At 45.0% G+C, this 20,564-nt stretch overlaps 1 protein-coding gene across 15 annotated transcripts in view; it reads left to right on the top strand.

Moving 5' to 3' along the window:
* MGAT1 (alpha-1,3-mannosyl-glycoprotein 2-beta-N-acetylglucosaminyltransferase) overlaps positions 1-20,564 on the top strand; it is a 45,244-nt gene that overhangs the window by 9,806 nt on the left and 14,874 nt on the right. For 6 of the 15 annotated variants that reach the window (XM_083492896.1, XM_083492908.1, XM_083492902.1 and 3 more), the window contains one exon: positions 2,600-2,734. The exons of 3 other annotated variants lie outside the window; for them this stretch is intronic. The gene's annotated coding sequence lies outside the window, so the exon portion shown is untranslated. Of the gene's footprint in view, positions 1-2,599; positions 2,735-4,017; positions 4,920-8,655; positions 9,593-12,660; positions 13,126-16,987; positions 17,261-20,564 lie in introns of those variants that run through there. 6 more of the 15 variants (XR_014523081.1, XR_014523082.1, XM_083492903.1 and 3 more) reach the window with 6 other exon arrangements.

The following is a 20,564-nucleotide window of genomic DNA, read 5'->3' as shown; positions in this document are numbered from 1 at the left end:
TCTCTCAATCTAACCTCCCTCAAAGGGTGGCAAGCAAATAAAAGGTGTGGTGAACGCTGTAGGTAGTTCTGAACTCCTGGAGAAAATATGGAATGGAAATTGAGCACCTTCCTCACCACCCCAGATGCAGTTAACTTGGTAATAATCTTGACTTCAGGGCACTTGTGGCCTGTGCTGTGTTTTGCTTAAGTGAGCACCTCTGAGAATGGCCAACTTCACCTTCTCTATGTTCACCCCCACCTGAAATTCTTTAAGATAAGGGCTCAAGGGCAAGTGTGCTCCCAAGCATGTTTAGATGGCCTTTCCTTTGTGAGGATAATGTTTCCCTGTCTGGGGGGGGGGGGGGTTGTGTAATTTGGTGACTTCCTCACTCCTGCCTCCAGGGACTGCAGCCTCACAACTGCAGCACTGTCTGAGAAGTGGCCCAGTGTGAGATGGTGGTTCAGCTGAGAAGGAGGGGATTGGCCCCTCTGCTGCACTTGCTGACTTACTTTTACCCATCTAAAGGTAAAGGTACCCCTGCCCGTATGGGCCAGTCAGGTCCGACTCTAGGGTTGCGCGCTCATCTCGCTCAAGAGGCTGGGAGCCGGCGCCATCCGAAGACACTTCCGGGTCACATGGCCAGCGTGATGAAGCTGCTCTGGCGAGCCAGCACCAGGGCCGCACATGGAAACGCCATTTACCTTCCCGCTATAAAGCGGTACCTATTTATCTACTTGCACTTAGGGGTGCTTTCGAACTGCTAGGTGGGCAGGAGCTGGGACCGAACGACGGGAGCTCACCCCGCTGCGGGGATTCAAACCGCCGACCTTACGATCAGCAAGTCCTAGGCACTGAGGTTTTACCCACAGCACCACCCGCGTCCCTTTACCCATCTAGACAACCACTATATGCATACTCATGTGGTCTCTCCAGGTGCACTCTACAAAATGGTGCCTGCCACTTCCCTGCTGGCCTCGTATTGAGAGGCAGAGCTGAACGGAGCAATACAATGTTCATTGCAGTAGCAGCACAAAGCTTTTAGTGCTTTCACATGTGTACCCCACTACAAATGCAGTTACTGCCCCCATGTGATGCCTCAGCGCTTGCTATAACGGCACACATGGGCACAATAATAGCACAAACTGCTCAGCTGGAACTTTTTGGCTTTGCGTTCTCTTGTGATGGCAATTGGCCAAGCCCGTAAAATTCTCTCTAGTTGGCAGCACTAGACTCGTCTCCTCTGCAACTGCTTGTGTGTTTCTTTTTGTTTTGCTCCTAACCTCTCTTCTTATTTCTGTTCAGATATGTCAGTAGGAGAAGCTGGGTTGTGTAATTTTAATTGTGGCAGTAGAACTGGAGGGAGGGTTACAGGGCATATGGTGGCAGATTGTATAGGAAGGGCGGGATGCGTGGCTGGGCAGCATGGAGACCTTACTCCTGCCATTGCAAATGGATGATGTTGTTGCAAGAATGCCAGTTTCACATTGGCATTATTTTTCATATGGAATGCTTAGCCACAATTGGATACTATTATCAGATAGGCTGTTGGTTGGCATTTGGTCTGTCACTTGGTAAGCATTACAGTTCTAACCAGGCAAGGCTGGAATTTGTTGGATTAGTCTATCATTCTGAAAAAACTTTCTTTAGGTTTCGAGGCTTCAGTGGATCAGCCTTGAAACCAAGAGGATGTCAGTCAAAGATGGGGCTTTTAAGAATCATGGGGGAGGCATCATGTGTGAATGTAAGTCTCTGACATATTGACTGACAACCCAAAAGCAACACAGTAGGCTAATGATATAATTACAATACTTTTGAATCACTACTGAATTATGTCTTAATTGGCAATCAGATAACGTACAATATATACATGGTGACACCAGCTAATGTGAGTTAAGAAAATGCCCCAAAATAAGGGATTTTTAGGCTGTGTCACGTCACGAAGAATCACCAAAGCTTGAGGCAGATATGCAGTATTTGTAGAGAGTAAGCTGAAGAACGTTGGTGCTCCAAACACAGCAACAGGGCAGTCCTTCCAGGATGACCGACTGTTTCAATCAATGTTCTTCCTCAGCTGATAATAATACCAAATAGAATCAGTTACATTCAAATACAATAAATGAGACGATATACCTGAACATTCTGTAAATGGTTATTACACAATAAAACCAAGTAAAACGTCCAAAAGGGTACACAGGATACATATGTTGGTGTCACCATGTATATATTGTACGTTATCTGATTGTCAATTAAGACATAATTCAATAGTGATACAAAAGAATTGTAATTATATTATTAGCCTGCCGTGTTGCTTTTGGGTTGTCAGATTGTTCTGTTCGCAACACAGGGGTTCTTTTTTGTTTAGTGTCTGGGATATTGTCAGGTATTTAGGAAACCTCTGTGGCTGCTGTTGTGTAGAAATGTTGGCACATCTGAAAAAGAATCTGACTTAAGTCACTTTGTGTTTTTTTGTTTTTTTATTAAACCTAAAACCTTCCTTGCCGTGCCTCATCTATCCATGGTTCAGTACAGAGATCCTAACGGAACATCAACCTATACGAGTTATATTTGAATTTTTCTTTGGCAGCAAATATCAGACTTGCTTTTTCTTTTTAATTAGGTGACTTCTTGGAGTCTTGAGTCTTTCACAAAGTGGATACAACATCTGCACACATGTCATCATGGGAGTTGTCTTACACGCTATACTTGCGTTTAAAAATATAAGGAGCTTTTTGTGCCTGCTTCTGAGAAAAAGGTAGGTGGGGACTCAGTGAGCATGGGTCTGTTGTGGAAGTGGGGGAGGTGGATCAAACTTTTCCCAGCTTACATTTTTTAGATGTGGGAGTGCCATGCATCAACTATCACTTATCTTTAAAATTGGCCGTTTTAAAAGAAGTATTAAAATTTTATCAAGGTCACTTATTTGGATGTGCATCTTGCGTTTTTATGTTATGAAGCTCCCTAAGATCTACAGATGAAAAGCAGTATACAGATTTAATAAATAAATATTGAAATCAGTGCAAAGGTGGCTTGTTGACAAGTTAGCTTTGCATTTGAGATAACCAAGTTTATTACCAGAGAAATTTCATGCACTTTGTCATGGCTTATGACTTTGAGCATATGACTTTATAACCCTGTTGTTGTGATGACCTTTTGCCCCGAAAGGCTTTCATTTTCTCACGGAATGTCTGGGAATGAGTTCCCACATAGCAGTTAACTAGGGTTGCCATATTTTCAAAATTGAAAATCCGGACAGAGTTGTTGTTGTTGTTTTGAGTGGACCCTGCCACCTCCCCAAAGCATGCCTGATTTTGAGAAGGCAGTGTAAGGGCTCTTGGATGCTCCCACAGCCCTGACACTGCTTTTCCAAAGTGAGACCTGACTGCATCTCCCTTTCCATCACTGCAAACTAAGCTGCCTAAAAGCGCTACAGAAGCCCTTGGTGGGAGGGACTCTGCTCTAGGAAGCAGAGAAAGGGAGAGAATGGAAGAGGGATCCTGGCAGAAGGAGAGAGAGGGAAGGGAAGGAAAGGAAAAGGGTCTGAAGGAAGAGGAGTGGGTGCTGGGGGGAGGGGTGTCCACACAGGAGGGGGGTAAAGGGGGGGAATTAAATCAGTAAGTCCCAGTTGGAGGCAAGGAGAGTCTTCCTGAGCCCAATATATCCTCATTTTCTGGAGGGAGCCCCGCAAAAGGGGAGAGAAGGATGTTGGTGTAGGGAGGCGACGTTGGATGGAAATTGAGAGGAGAGGGGGGTGCAGAAGAGGCATGCTGGGGAGGAAGGGGGGAGCCGGGGGGGGCTGCTACTTGTTCTGTCCTGGAGAGCTTGGATTGGGATGTGATGACAGTTGGGTGCGGAGGGAAAAGGCAGCAATTCTCATTTGTGATTTGGCAGTGTGGTAGGAGAGTTAAGTGCAGTGGCTTAAAGGCTAGATTTCCCAAATCAATACAGTGCCAAAAGTATCTCTTTAGGGTCCAGTTTTTAAAATTGGAACCGTTTTATCTACGCCTCTCTCATTTTTATTCTTTCTGTTAAATGCAGGTATGCTAACAATCCTGCCCTATATTTGCTGTTTGATCTTCCATGTCCATTTTATTTTTCTTCTGGCTCAGTGGCAGTCTGCTGCAAAGCATACCATCTCTCTCCTGGAGTCAGGCATGACATTTCTTCCCTTCTTTTGATGCTCAACCTTTGTGGATGTCTCTATTCATCTTAAAACGTGCCCTAGAAAGAGAGGCAGCTGCTGAAGGTAGATAGAATAAAGCACAGGGAGAAATGTAGCTTGCAAGTGTAAAACGAAATGGAATAGCACCCCATAATAAGATGACAAAAGAATGGGGGCCTATAATGGGTCCTGTTTCATTCTGTGTTGCTTTAAAAAACAAACACTATTTTTAAACCTTCCTGAGGCTTCCAGCAGACAATAGTATTCCTGACCAATAATCTTGGTTATTAGCAAGTGTTGCACATCACCTTAAAGTGGTTCACAAAAATTACTTGCCAGCTTGGTGACTATTAGTCCTTTACTGGCATACTGGCAATCTGAAAGGGTTCATTCCCTGTTTCCCTATTGGGTGGCAAATCTTCCTCAACCCAGACAGCCAATGCTAACTATTTACAAGGCTAGCCAAATAGTAAGAGCAGGTTGGGAAATGAGAAGGCAAGCCATGGGAGGATTGTTCAAGTAACTTCTGCTTTTGTACATGAGGATAGCCACTCCAAAACCAGCACATGGTTTGATGAAGAGGTGTCTGCCCACTGTAATTTGAGAAAACAGTGTGCAAATTGCAGTAAGTTACTTGAAACTGAAACAGGCAAATAGGGTGCACACATCTGGCACAGGAAGTTGTTTTGCTGGTGTGATCAAAGTTGTCCATCCATGTCCTGGACTAATACTAGGGTCAGATTCCTTTATTAAGGGTGCATATCCTTAAAATGCAGCAGACTGCATAGATAGAGCCACACTAGACATATTTATTTAACAACATTTTATATAGGTAAAAATAAAGGTAAAGGACCCCTGGATGGTTAAGTCCAGTCTGGTGCAATGGGACACCGTGACAGAAGCCAGAGCGCATGGAAACGCCGTTCACCTTCCCACTGCAGTGGTACCTATTTATTTACTTGCACTGGTGTGCTTTCAAACTGCTAGGTTGGCAGAAACTGAGACAGAGTAACGGAAGCTCACCCCATTGCGAGGATTCAAACTGCCGACCTTCCAATCGGCAGGCCCAAGAGGTTTAGACCACAGTGCCACCCACGTCCCGTCAACATTTTCTGTACCGCTTGATTGTAATAAAACCTCAAAGTGGTTTCCAAAAAATACCAAAATTATCAGAAAAACAATTTTAAACAATTTTAAAAATCATTAAAATAAACTGTAGAAAATATTAAAACACACCAACATTTATGGGTCTGGGTTGTTGTTTAGTCATTTAGTCGTGTCCGTAGGATTGCCAATACCTGTTACAAGCAAGTGCCAAAAAGAATGTAGTCAGGGCACCTGCCCAATGTCAAGAGGCAGGGAAATTCAAAGTATGGGTGCTGAAATACTCAAAGACTTGATTCCTTAAAACTGTGTAGCAGGTATTATGTGGCACCTGTAACAGTGCCAGTTCTGTAGATCAAAGTGGTTTAGAGGGCACATATTGGGTAAGGTGATCCCACAAGTAATCTAGTCCCAAGCCATTAAGGGCTTTGTATACTAATAGTAACACCTTGAACTCTGCCCGGTAAGAAATCAGCAACCAGTGCAGATATCTGAGCAGGGTCTCACTCCTGTTAGCAACTGTGCTGCAGCATTCTACGCCAACGGCAGTTTCTAGGTCAAGCACAATGGAGCGCCACTTAGAGTACATTGCAGCAATCCAGACTTGAAGTCACCAGTGTCTGAACTATTGTGGTCAAGTTTTCCCAGTCCAGGAAGAATAAAAGCTTCTGTACCAAGCGCAGCTGGTAAAAGGTGCTTCCAGCCACTGAGTCTACCTGTGGACCAGTGACAAAGCTGGACCCAGAAGCACCCCTGACTGCATATCTGCCCCATCCAGGACAGACAGCTGTCCAGTTTCCCAGACACCGGAATCACTGACCCACCGTGCCTTTTTCTTGCTAAGATTCAAGCTCAACTTTTTCAATCAAGCTCAGCTCATTACATAGTATGAGGAGAAAGATAGCAGGCAGTTATGTACATTATTAGCATGTCACATTGTGTCTTATATTGACTGTGATCCAACCTTGGCTCACCAATTGTCCACTTCTGCCACTCCTTATTCGTATTACTTGACCTAATAACCCATTACGACTATACCACCGTTCTCACGTTTTTGTGTCTTTAAAATTCAGGTGTGTAAGCTTGTGTCTTAGCCAAGATCTCAAAGATGGCTCACATTGGAATGCAACATAAAGTACAATGAGACAATGGAACCCCATCAGGAAAAAAATGTATTCCAAATTAACAGCCAACCAGGAAAACAAATGAGTAATAATATTTTTTTTTTTAATCTGTAGGCAGATTCTGACATTGTTCCAAGAGGACGAAAGCTTTACCTAAACTGATTGTAAACTGCTTTCTAAACTATTTGTAGAATTGGTCAGGTGAGCTTTTCTGGATAAAGAGCTCCCATCATTGGGGCACCACTGTGGAGGAATCCATACATCTTAGGCGCATGGACTATGCTTCATGGTGGGAGGTACTTACAGCTAGCCTTCCTTCAGATATTTTTAAATCCTGGGGTGATGTGGAAAGCAGAAGAGCTGAAAGCAACACCACCCCTCATTCACCTATGATCTGATTACTTCCTTCCTTAAACTTTTTGAATTCCCCCTTTATGCAGAGATGGGAATCTGTTTCAAGTGTTCAGTCTCTTGTGCCCTGCCTGCAGCCCTTTATCATGCTGTTAGCTGGGTCACTGTGTCCCAAGCAAGGCAGATTGCTTACAGTGCCCATTATGCCCAGGGAAGGTATCTGTCACCAGTTCTTCTGAAGGATAAAGGAGAAGCTACAAAGCAAGACAATGGGTGTTAAAAACAAGTCTACAGATCGGATTCTCTCAGAATAATTTCCAGGGATTTCTGCCCATGGTGTGCATTATTCCTATATTTTTACTATTTTTGTTTTGCCTTTTCTTTCCAAAAGAAGAGGCAAGGTAGTTAACAAAATGCCTGAAGTAACAATCAGAATAGTTTATTTGTTGTTTATCTTTATTGATTTAAATTTTACTTTATATCTCACTTCTCCATTATATCCCACCTCTCTTTCCAAGGGAGTAAACATTCAAGCACTGAATAGACCCAGAGCTGCTTAGCTTCAGCAAGGCCTCGTGTGTGTGTGCCTTCAGATCATACACTAGGACCATATCCACAACAAAATGGTGCTTATTTCCAACTAAATGTGTTTACCATTCCTTTAGCAAAAGCAAACAGCATTTATTCATGTAGTCATGATACTGTTTTCAGTTTGAAATCCAAATTTCACATGCATAAGAGCATTTCTATCCCACCAGCACAAGCTTTTCTACTTGTATAATGGGACTTCCCCCGCTCCCCTACTTCCCCACACCCTTGGTTCTGATTTAAGCCCACGAATACAGTCAAACCTGATGGTAAATGCTATTCAACAATTTCATGCTGGATTCTCCCTTGGAAGTTTGTTTTTTGCATGAAGAATATTGATGTTTAGGTCAGTGGCAGAGTATCCTGGAAGGCTGAAATGTTCTCCTGCTGGTTTCTAAATGTACATGGGATTTATAAGTCTGGCTTGTATCCATTTACACTCCTGCATAGTGACTGATCTATTTGCGCCTTATAGAAGGTCTTTGTTGGCAGGTGATGGCTTCCATCACATGTTGAAGATAAGGGGGGGCTGTGCTGGATCAGACCAAAGGCCCATCTAGTCCAGCCTCCTTTTCTTACAGTGGCCAACCAGATGCTGCGGAGACATTTGCAAGCAAGACCTGAGTTCAAGGCACTCTCCCTAGCCTTCCCATTTGTTCTTCCCAGCAACTGATGTCCAACAGTGGAGGTAGAAGTATAAGCAGTTGAATGAGCCCCTGATGGTGTGGTGAATATTATTAAGCCCTACAGTAGTGTTGTCTGAGTGGATAGGCGGGCAGGCAAAGTTAGCATCTGGATATGTTGCATGATCTAGTTGCTGGGTTTCTATCTGTCTTGGGTGGTCCATTATTATTCATTACAGTTGTTTGTCCCACCTTTCAGAATACAAATCCATTCAAGGCAGCTTACTAATAAGATTACAGTGGTGCCTCGCAAGACGAAATTAATCCGTTCCACGAGTCTCTTCGTCTTGCGGTTTTTTCGTCTTGCGAAGCACGGCTATTAGCGGCTTAGCGGCTGTTAGCGGCTTAGCAGCTATTAACGGCTTAGCGGCTTTAAGGAAAAGGAAACAAACTCGCAAGAACTCGCAAGACGTTTCGTCTTGCGAAGCAAGCCCATAGGAAAATTCGTCTTGCGGAACGACTCAAAAAACGGAAAACCCTTTCGTCTAGCGAGTTTTTCGTCTTGCGGGGCACCACTGTAAACTACATTTAAGAAACGCACAATAAATTGCAGCAACATATAAAACGTAACTGGGATCCTTTCTGTGCTGGTGGTGGTAGTCCTGTGGAGTCCAGCCAGCACAGGTCCTGATGCTGTTGTCTTTGCCTTTCTCCCTGTCTCCAGCCTTGAATCCGTCCTACAATCAATGCTGAAACAGGCTCAGTCTAAGGAATCCTTCCTGCTGCTGACTAGCTGTTTGAGATAAGACAGGCCAGAACAAGCAAGAGACTTTGTTTCTAAGCCTTCATCCTTCTCCTCCTCATCCCACCCCTTTTCCACCTGAAGCTGGCACTTCCTGAAAAGGGACAAATTGTGCCCGAGGACACGCATATTTTGTGCTGTGTCACAGAGCACAGAACCTGCCATGGGATTTGGCTCTTTGAGCATTGCACTTGCATGCTTTCCAAGTGACACAGGCTTTTGGTCTCCACAGCTTTGAAGTTTTAAAGCTGCGCAGATGGAGCGAATGAAAGGCTTACAAAGCAAAAGGTCTATGAGGTCTTCAAGTGGCAAGGTTTCCCTGGCTCCGGAGCTTTTTCTTTCCCTTTCTGTGGCTTGCATTCCTTAGCTCTGGTGGCCCCAATTCTGACAGGCTTGGTCAGCAGCCAAGCCTCAAGAGTCTGTTTCCGTTTTTCCAGCTTAGTGCTGCCCCTTCTTGGTGGGAGAGTGCTGTATTGCTCAATTCCGCTCAACAAGCAAGCAAAGCCGCCGAGCAAAACATTATCAATTTACTCACGTGAGTTCTCTCTCTTCCTCTCACTACTTCCTCACACACCCCTCTTTAGATGGGAAAGGTTAATCCTCCCTGATCTGGTAGCTGATGCTCACAGAGGAGGGAGTTAGGTATCATGAGGGAACCAGCTGGACTAGAATATCTCCATCCTGGAGTCTCAAGGGAAGGCATGTTTTTTTGTACACCTGTGAAACAAGGCTTCCTGGCTGCCTTCTTAACTCTCTGTGAGTTCACATGTCCTTCTCCTGTTAAGTGCTCATCTGGTCCAGAAAACTATCATGAAAATTGTTGACTCGTATTCCAGCAAGTGAAACTGGGAGGCAAAAGGTGAGGTCATTTTTGTCTGCTGCCGCTTCATCAGGGGTGGAGAATGTGGTATTGGAGTTTTTTCCCTTTGGGCCCCTGTGGCTGCCGTTTCTCCAGTCACTGGGATTTGGAGACTTCAAGATTGGAGGCTGGTTTCAGTGGGGAGCTTTCTCTGATTTCTATCTGCCTGCTCTGCTCATAGGCATGAACTTGAAGTGCTCCTCTTTTCTTGCTTTGAGGACTTTCAGCTTGAGACATTTATCCTCTAGAGCCCTCCAGATGTTTTGGGACCACAACTCCCATCACCCCTAGCTGATAGGACCAGTGGTCAGGGATGATGGGAACTGTAGTCCCAAAACATCTGGAGGGTCAAGTTTCACCATGCCTGCTCTAGAGCTGTGGCTAGAACAAAGGAGTCTTGATTAAGCCTGAGCAAAATACTTGAACTAGTGGCCTGGTTGACAATTAGCTTCATACTGTGGGGGCTGTATAAGTGAGCAATGGTGGAAGGGCCAGCAGTTTTAGACCTGCCTGCTGACTTAGTCCAGTACAATCTATGGGCCAATGCTTCTTTAATCCCCTCCTCTTCCTTAGTGCACAACATAGACTTGGACAGAGCTCTTCCCTGAAGATGTATCACAGCTGCACAGTCCCCTGTGTGAGTCAAAACACAGACAAATGGGAGTGAGCAGCTGAGGTGTATGTGAATGCTGCCAATGTTCCTGTTGCTGTTGGCACAGGAAGATTTTTTTGCAATATGTGAGCTCCCATAGGACAAAGTGACCGAGTTGCCTAACGAAGAGCTGCCTAAGTAACAAGGAGGGTTCTATCTTGGAGGCCAAATGGGAAGCCCCGTGGGCCAACCTTGGGTTTGCTGCTAGCCTGTTTCAGGAGTACTGAGAAACTAGGAACTGTGTCCTTGCACAGAGATGAGACTATTTCTCATCTCTAGGCTCGAATCACAGCTCGACAGTATGACCTTTCCAGCCATCCTTCAGCCTTCCTTCTGTAATTGACTTGGCTATATGCACGTTAGCTTGGGAGGGGATAGATCATAGGAAGATAGTTGCCCAGACCTGTCTGCCCTCTGCTGTGGAAATGCATGTTGTTTCCCTAGTCAGAAGGCACGGGATATAGCAGCTTTGCTAAAGCTAAGCAGGTTTGTGTCTGGTCAGCGCCTGGCTGGGAGACTGCCTTGGATACCCTATGTATGCTGCTAGGAATTACATTGTGGAAGCAAGGTGAGAAATAAATTTTAAAAATCCATGTTTTGAACCTTCCTCAAACTGGTGCCATTCAGAAGTCATCTGGAGAATACCAGGTTAGGGAATGCAGAGTTCCTTCAATGTTTCTGAGCTATTAAGTAGAAATTTACTATAAGGTTGCATATGGAGGATTATCAGTGACAAGATGACTATATGTAACCTCTGCTATCCAAAGTGGCATGCTTCTGAGTATCAGTTCCTGAGGATCATCAGCAGGAGTGCTCTTGTGCTCATTGTGGGCTTCGCTTAGGCATTTGGTTGGCTACTTTAGGAGCATAATGCTGGACTGGTAGGGCTTTGGCCTGATCTACCAAGGCTGCTCTTAATTGTCTGCCTTGGTTTTGTTGATGGCTTCCTGTTTTTTTGTCCATTCTGTTCATTTCCCCTCCCCCCCAACATAATTACGCAGAAGACCAGGCAGGCTGGGATTGAGTTCTGTTTCCCATTAGTGAGTAGGCAGTTGTGGTGGGGATGGAGTTGGAGTGATCTGGTCCTAATTTTGCGTCTGGCTCTCCCTGTGTTCAATTGCAGCCTTGATCTTCTGATGCAAACTTGATCCAAATCATCCAATAAATGTTTTTGTTGTTTGGTGTTACAGCTATAACACCAAAGTCCAATTTGTCACGTCATAAAATCAGTGAGAGCAAGAGAGTTTGGTGGACTCAGTGTGTCTGATTAGGCATTTTAACCGTCTTTGCCTTCCGTGTCAAGCTGAATCCTGTCCTCATAATTAAACTGGTTCCCAATGCAGTAAAGATTTTCTTCTTTCTCTCCCGCAATCTCCCAGCAGCCTTTTTGGTTAAGGCACATTACCTTTGTATCTCTTTTCCTTCCTCCCCAGCAGGCTCTTCCCTTCTCTCACAGTTCCATTGTGCTGGTGTGGGTGACAAAAGTACACACCCACCCACAGGTAACACTTCACTTTTTCCCTTGCTGTCCCATTGAGACCTCTGAGTGGTCTGAGATCATGCTCATGCTGCTTCTCCTTTAATCCCCTTCCCACGATGGGACTCTGAGTGGTGGTGTACATTGCACCCTTAATGCACAGCCCACCTAAAGTGGTCTTCCTAATTTCCCCACAATTATCCCCTCCCTCTTCTGTATCCTGTTTACCTCGAAACCAGCACATTCTCTCTCACACACACACACGCACTTCCTCTACCACCACCACCAACATCAGAAACAGGCGACCAGCTGGCTGGGAAGAGAGCAGTTAATGGTTAACGCTCCTCTGTGGGGAAACGTGGCAGCAGAAATTAGCTCATTGCGGTCATTGCTTGCTTTGCTTAGCTAATCATCGCCAGGAGAACTGTTTTCTCTTCCAGTCCTATTCCTCGTATTTTACCAAGAATATTGTACCTTTCGCCTGTGCTTCTTTGCTGATACTTTACTTCAACTCCACCAAAACCCACTTTTAGCAAGAGAGGGTCATGTTGATCTGTTTCCTTGGCATAAATGCAGTATGAGGGGGAGCTTGGCATCTACTTCTGTCACTTAGGTCAGAATCTGATCCCAGCTTTGACTCGGTAGAATCATCTGGACTGGGCTAATGCTAGTAACTGAGGTCAGAATCCAGCCCTCACCTTTCCCATATTGGCCAGTGCAACAGTTTCAGGATTGCATTAGCTTCACTGCACTCGCTGTAAGATGCAGACTTGAGAATCCAACCCTTTTTTTATCTTCAGCCTCCCTATGGGTGTTCTGGGTGTGTGAGGGTTAAGCCTTCCCTCTTCAGGTTGAAGGAGGAGAGGGGCCCTGACTTCCTGATAGAGAGGGCTGCCCTGTGGCAACCTCTTAACCCTGCCCCCTTCCCTCCTACAAAGGAGGGGCCACGTTTCCTGATTTCCCCGGGGAAGTGAAACTAGCTCGCTGGGTTCAAAACTTTGCATCAGGGCAGCGTGCCTTGCCGTGTTTTTTACCTCCTTCAATTCAGGCATCCAGCGAATCTGTCAGATTCTGCACTGCCGCTCTCCTGCCACTGGAAATTGGATACCGGCGGAAAGATCTTTTTCAAGCGATAAAAACTGCCAGAGAGACAGAAGGCAAGTGTATAACACTGGACTTGGGCTGTTGATCGGAGAGCGGGACAGAGAGGGGAGGTAGAAGCTGAACATAGCAGCAGCGGCAGGGTGCTCTTGAAGTGGACTTATTTGTCAAGGCGCACAAGGAATGTCTCCTGAGCTGGACTTGCTAATCTGCTCGGGACAAACGCTGTGTGTTAACTCCACAGAGCTTCAGATAGAGGGGAAAGTGCTGGCACCATGTGGCAACAGCAACTTAATGGTGACGGTGGGTACAAGCTGAACTTCTAAGGCACTATGGAGAGGGGATTTAGGAACACTTTACAGTGGCGCGGCCTTTTTAAAAGGAACGAATTCTAGGCTGTTCTGGTAATTCTACGTTTAGTTGTTTATATCTGATGAACTTGGTGCAAAAGAACTGTATAAACAGCCCTGCATGCATTGAATGTGTTTCCTATGTAGTAGTGCAGTTCTGCGGTGGGTATTAGACATGGGAGCAAAACTTTTGAGAGACCTTATCTGACCGCTTTTAGATCCGGGTGTGTTTGTGTCTGTTGTGGCTCATGAGTACATGTACTTTTCCAGCAGTGCTGTTTGGATAGTGGGCCTCTTCGTCCTGCCTTCTGTGTCTTTACCTGCTCTAATAGCACTTACAGCAAGGAATTAGGTGATAGAATGGTCTGCACCCCTTAGAATCACTTGGAAGGAATAAATTTGCATGGTCATGGCCTCTCTCCTGTTGTTGCCTTGCATTCTCCCATCATGTTTGCATCCCTCATCTTACCGCCCAGCTAAATCCTTATGGTGGTTTATAGACGAAATATACAAAATAACTGCACAGGCTGTCTTAAGAGCTGGCTATTTAATACACTGAGATGCCTTTGGCGGCTGAGCCACTATCTGAACAGACTTGCTTGAGCCTCTGGGACTCTGTGTGTCTAACTGTAACTAGTTCTAAGTCCAAGGTTAAAGCATGGAGCCGGTCATACTGATATCCTGTCTTGCTAGGCTGCCTCGTGATTAGTCGCTGGGCGTTTCTGTTTGCTGAACAGCTGAGACTGTTGTGTGTTTTTTCTTTTTTCTTTTCAGTCTTTAGGTAGTTCTGCTTCCCATTAACCTCCTGTCCCCACGTTTTGTAACCTCAAATGCTTTTCTTCTCATGCTCCATTAAGAGCAGGTGTAGATAATCTTTGGCCCTCTGAATGTTAGTGAACTACAACTCCCATCAGTCCCAGCAAGTGTGGCTGATGGCCAAGGTTGATGGGAATTGCAGTCTGGAGGGCCAAAGCTTCCCTATGCCTGTTTGTGAAGCTTTCACAACCAACTATTGTGGCTTCAACTGTTTTAATGGGCCTGGCAGAGTAGAAAGTGGGACCTGGTTCCTGTGAGCATTAAACCCAGATGGAGGGGAAGAGTGTTTCCCTCCCTTTGCCTTCTGAACATTAGCACCAGTAACCATGAGGCTGGCAGCTGCGCTGACTTCCTGAAAGGTTCAGTGCTGCATTTAGCTTCACAAAAGTACAAAAACAGAATTTACTTCCTCTGGGCAGGGCAAAGTGTTATCTAAGCTGTCACCTAACAATGATGAACTGAACTAGAATTTGCCTAGAGGCTACCTTTCAGGCAAGATCAAAACCCTACATCTATCCTGTTTTAGTAAATACGTTATCCTTTTGCTTGTGGATACACACAACTAGAAAGAGTACTTAAACTCTCTCTTTTGGGGTGGGGGCAGGATGGGGGAAAGAATATGCTCAATTCTGGCAGGGCTGGAAAACTTGAGCCATGAAGGAGTATGATTCAGTATATTTGGGGTTAGTCTCTTGCTCATCTGAATTAGTTGCACAGGGCTGAATGTGTTGAGGTTTGGGTTGTTTTCCCAATGTAGCCTCAGGCTTGTTGCATGTAGTGTAGTTTCTCCTCAAATCCTGAGATGACCCTTGTGAAATTGTGAATCCCCAAAGTTCCCTGTCTTTGCACACAGTTCCATTGCATTGTCTAATGCATGGCTGTGGGTCATTGTGACCGTCGAGGCATTTGACCAGGCACCTTCCCAGTGTATGCATTACAACTCCAATATCAGTAACCTTGTGCCAATTGCAAAGGTAAAAATGGAGGCCCTGATCATCCAAAGCTCCTTGCATACTACTTTCTTATTTGCTTTTTATCTCCAGTTTACCTATTGATTGTATACTCCAGTAAGCAATAAGCATAGGTAAAAGACACAAGCCCAGAGAGTGTGATTTGCATGAGTCTTCTGCTTCAAAATCTCCACCCTTCCCTTAGTAAGCATGACTTCTTCATGGTGTATCTGAACACCACCATGCCCAGACCCGACCTTCTCAGGGTCTCCTCCGTAAATGCAATAGTGTTAGCAAGTGTGTAAACCTTAGTCTGTAGTTTGGAATGTGAAACGCCTCCTCTTCATATTTAAGGTGTTTATTTTTTAATGAGAGAGAGAATTGAATTGTTAGAACTGATTGATTTCTTGGAAGAGCATTGTGTAGGCTTCTAAGATTTAAGGCCTCAAAGCCCATTGCTTAGAGGTGCTACGTCAAGCCAAAGGCATGTTTCATGAATCTATTGCTAGGATCAGCCAGTTGCATATTCCTTCCCAGCAGCGTGAGGAAATAGAACTAGTCATAGCTCTCCAATAGAACAAGAATTTCTATTCACGCTGCCAAGAACCCTTTTCTTCCCCCTTCCTGTGTTAACCTAGCAAATGTTTGAAAAATCACTGTTATTCTGCAATGACTTTGCCCTGTGTACCTCCCAGATTTCAGCAGAGAAGCACTATAAAATAGGAGCAGGTCCCAATTAGCTTGTAAAATCAGTCCCCAACTCTGATACAGAAATGGCACATGTTGTTGTTTAGTCGTTTAGTCGTGTCCGACTCTTCGTGACCCCATGGACCAGAGCATGCCAGGCACCCCTGTCTTCCACTGCCTCCTGCAGCTTGGTCAGACTCATGCTAGTAGCTTCGAGAAATGGCACATAGTTATGGCTATTTATGGCGAGATCCCTATTACTTTGTGTCCTTCATATCTAGAGGGCTTGAAGTGTCAACGTATGAATTTGAGGGAGTGCTGTTTTGCCATAAGGGGAACAAATGTGTAAGACCACAGACACTAAAAAACCCTGAGCAGTACCCACAATTGTTACCCAGTATTTCAGTGATCCAATCCAGAGCTAAAATCCTGTTATTCTAATGTGAGGCGTGTATGCGTACATATACATCTAATACAGAAAAAAATGTTTCAGTGCTCCCTGCATCTTTTGAAGGAATCAATTTCTCCACTGATGCAAATATTGTGACTCATATCTGGTGCTTTGACAGTATTTAGTTGTGCATGTGGGGCTGTGAGGAATTTAACTGAAACTTAACAGAATCTGTTCCTAGGTTCCCTTTTGGGACCAGGGTTTTCCTCATGTGGATAGAGCTGGAGCCAGGCAAAACAGGGATTTGTTGACCTTCCACCTTTGATTTTCTAATCCAGACCAGGGCTCAGCGTTGGACAGTCAAACGAGTTTGGCTGGGAGTTTTCCACTGACAGCTTGACAGATGCTTTGGAAGTTTCGGCATAGCTATTAGTCTGCTGGCGGGGGTGAGTGAGGGAGTTCCTGGCTTTGGCTGGATGGACTTGTCTGGACCTCAGCTCCTGGTGGGAAAAAATGCTCAAGGTGTTATGATTTGGAAAGTTGTAGGTCTGGAAGAGGTCCCTCTTATTTGAAGTCCCCATGCTGAAGAAGCCACTGTCGACACATAAATAACTCTCATTCATTGACTCAGCTTTACTTCATTCATGCAAGACAGTAGACCAGGCTGGGGCACTTGGTTGTGGGTTCCTCCTTCCCGGCCATGACTGGGAAGCGGGGGGCTTAGAAGTTACTGTGGCCTGCAGCTCCCAAAGGAAATATCTGTTTGGATTCTGCTGTGCCTGTGTTGGGGGTTGGAATGGGGGGAAAGGAGGAGTGTTGGGTATAAAACAGACCCGATGCTCCAATATTCTTGAAACATGGAACTCAAAGCGGGAGGGTGTTGAATCCTGCAAGTCTCACTGAGTCCAGTCGTGGGCATTACTAATCCATGTGACATGTGTTCATGCACTTGGAATGTTTTCTTTTGCTAGGGGCTGAAGGGAATACATGAGGAAGTCTTATTCAGCCCAAAGAAAGAAGAGGCCTATTGAAGCTAATACAGTGGATGCTTGGGTTGCGAATGTGATCCGTGCAGGAGGCACATTCGCAACCTGCAGCGCCGCATCTGCACACGCGTTGGCTGCGATTCAGTGCTTCTGTGCATGCGTGAGCACCGAAACCCGGAAGTAACCTGTTCCGGTACTTCCGGGTCCGCCGCAGTGCACAACCCGAAAACGCACAACCGGAAGCGTCTGTAACCCAAGGTGTGACTGTATTGCGTTTGGATTTGGTCATGAGATCCCAGAGTTATCACCCCAGCCCAGCTGGAGGCTTTGTAGTTGCCTCAAAGGTGTACCTAAAATTATTTGCGTCATCTCTTTCCAGGGAACTGGAAGATGATGGTGTGCTTTGATGAACAAGTTGGTTGAAGCATTTTACAAACTAGGGCTGAATTCCTGAACACACTTACCTGGGAGAAATTGAGTTTCATCCATTTTAAAATTGAGATCCGTATACATCAAGCTGGCCAAACTATGGTTAATACAGGCCAGGTTCTTCACAGTTATTACATGGAGGCATCTCATTCCATCATTCTCTTGGGGGATGGGTTTCCTGCCATGTTTGCAAGCACAGCAGTCATAGCCTACAGTGTTAATAAATGTTGCCAGTCAGCTCTTTCACTTCAAAGACTTAACTTAGGGGTTAACACACCTGGCTTGGTCTGAACCAAGGGAAGCAGTCTGCAAGATGTCTTGGTCCCAAGTTGTTTAGTGCTTTAAGTGTTTGTAACAAAATACGGACTTACTGGGTAGCTTATTAGCAGCCAGTGCAGATCTTTCAGTGCAAGTGCAATATGCATAAAGATGCCCAGATAATTTATTTTATGAGATGTCATAGAAAAAGCAAACAAAGAAATAGAAGAGCTGTATTTTGTACTAGCAGGAGCTTTCAAACCAGGTGCAAGTGTAGCCCCACATAACAGTGCATTGCGGTACTCTAATTGTGAGGTTACCAGTGTATGAACCACTGTAGCCAAGGCTATCACTGTCTAGGTATGGTTGTAGTTGATGCACGAACAGAGGTTGATTGGCACACCTAGCCACTGAGGGCCCCTGGACCCCTAGTGACAAATTAAATCCAGATCCCTTGGGGACATTGGATCACTTTTGCAGCTTCTGTAGGTGTGTGTATTCTGTGTATATATTTGCGTTCATGCTGAAGGTCCTTTAAAAGGTTTTATAGACCTGGCACACGTTACATTTTGAAAAAGCACATCTTTCACAATCCTGACTTCATCCCACTTCATTTTAGTAGTGGAGAAAGAATGAGTTGCTCTGCGGTGGTTTTTTAGGGCATGAGGAGTCCTCATGCTAGTTTTATAGAGGATGTTGTGTTTGGAAAGCAGAATCTGAGGTCAGTGGAGTTTGTCAAGTAATTGGGAAAGGAAGGAGTGTTTGGAAGATAAGACAAGAAAGGGGGAAGTTGAATTGGAGCAACATTTTGCATTAGGCAAGGGGTCATTCCCCACCATCACACACACACTCGTGCGCACACACACACATGAAAGTAGTAGAAGTTGGCAGAAGGATACTTACGGTAATTGGGATTGTGCTGCTGCTGCACCTCTTTAAAATGCATCCTGTTTGAGGATTCTGAAGGGGAAGGGAGGGGGCGGATTCTGCTCAGGTTATGGGGATGGTGGTATTTGACTGTACTGCTACTTAGCATGGTGTAAGCTGCCCTGATCCTAAGGTATATAGGATGTGAATCTGAAGTCAAATAGCAAGAGGGCTTTACCTGCAAGCTTGCATATGTTTGCATAGAATAATTGTTGCTTTCTCACCCCTTACGTATTAAACAAACCTATAGGGGGGGAAATCAAAACTCCTGCTCAAAGTATAGACAAATTTGGTGGCTACTATGCACAATGGCTATGTTATTCCACCACTTTGGGAGCAATAGTCCCCTGAATGCTAGTTGCTGGAAGCTGCAAGTGGGGAGGGCACTGTTGGAGGCATCCCATAAACATTTGGTTGACTACAGTGAGAGCAGGTTGCTGGAGTAGATGGACTTTTAGCCTGATACAGTCAGGGCTCTTAACATTTTTATTGGTTGTGGGGGGAGGAGTATTATCCCTCCTCCCCTTTTTTTGCCTCCCTAGAGGATTTCCAAATTTATTCTCCACCTATGTTCCCTAAATTATCTTAATGGACAACTTTGATTAGAGCCTAGAATTGAAACGGAAAGAGGTGGGATCTGTCCTACACACCTGAGGTTCTCCATCCATTTTAGAGGATGTTTTGTCACCTGAGTAGAATTCCCCTGCTTAGACATTATCCCCTTTCGCTTTGTTGCTCTTTCCCTGTCACTTCTCTGCCTTCTAATTCCTGCCTTCTGTAATTTGGCCCTTTCTCAGTGCTTATTCTGAATCTGGCACAAGGGGATGCTTTAATGCTTCTGTGGTTTCCAGTGTTGTAGTGCAGGACAACCGTTTAAGAACTTGCTTTATATTCTTGCATTTGAGGTGGCTTTGCAAACTTTTTGAACCTGCCTGCTCAGCTTACCCTACATTCCGCCCCTTGCCTCAGCTTACCCAATGCTAACCCTCTGCTCTACAGTAGAGTGCACAGCAGCCCTTCAGCACAGTACAAAGATCTGTGAAGGACACATGACACTCACGTGCCATACATTGCAGGGGGTTGGACTAGATGACCCTTGGGTCCCTTCTAACTCGTAAGATTCTATGATTAGAAAAGGAGTAGAATAAGACACCTCTGTGATCCCCTCCTAAAGCTACTTTTCCCAAATCTGATTGGGATGGTGATGTAAATTTAAGAGAAGGCATCCCTCAGTCCACGATTACTCAGAGAGGATCCTCTTGGCTGGTAGGCAGAGGAAGGGAACAGTTTTCTCAGTCTTCCCTGGACATTTTTGTCCTCTTCCAGGTTTTCCACCTACTTCCCACCCAATCTTTCCTGCAGTTCATAAGCCACTGTTCTAAAGAAATATAAAATGACTGTGAGTTGAATTGGCCCCTTGAGTAGGACGTCTACTGCTTAGGAGCTGCCCCTTGTCTTCCATCTTTGGTTCCATTCCTTTTCATATGTCCTAGTTTCCCTTTCTCTTGAACATATGAAACTGACTTACACTGAGTCCATCCAAAGGTTTATTTGGCCAGGGCTGTCTGGAGAGCTGATGCTAGTTTGAGTAGACAGCCCTGTCTCGGATCTTTCCTAGTGCTGCCTTTCAGTTGGAGCTACTGAGGATGGCACCTGGAGCTTCTTCTATGCAAAGCATCTGCTGATCTGTTGTTCCTATGGCTACTGCCTTGGTGTTCATAGCAAAGCTCTTTCTGTTTTACCCCAGGAAAAATGCAAACCTGTAGAACATTTATTTTGACCCATTTCTTTATTATGCAAAAACTCAAATACAGTGTTCAGAATTTGGAGAAGATCAACAAGGAGAAATTTGGTGCCAGGAAAGATACCAAAAGTTAACACCAGTTAGTGCCAGTACATGCAGGAGGCGGCAGGTAACATTGCAGACACTCTTTCAAATTTCACTCAT

The sequence above is a fragment of the Podarcis liolepis genome (genome assembly GCF_965112155.1).
Source record: "Podarcis liolepis genome assembly, chromosome: 2".
NCBI classification, from domain to species: domain Eukaryota; kingdom Metazoa; phylum Chordata; class Lepidosauria; order Squamata; family Lacertidae; genus Podarcis; species Podarcis liolepis.
This window is presented reverse-complemented; position numbering and strand designations above follow the sequence as displayed.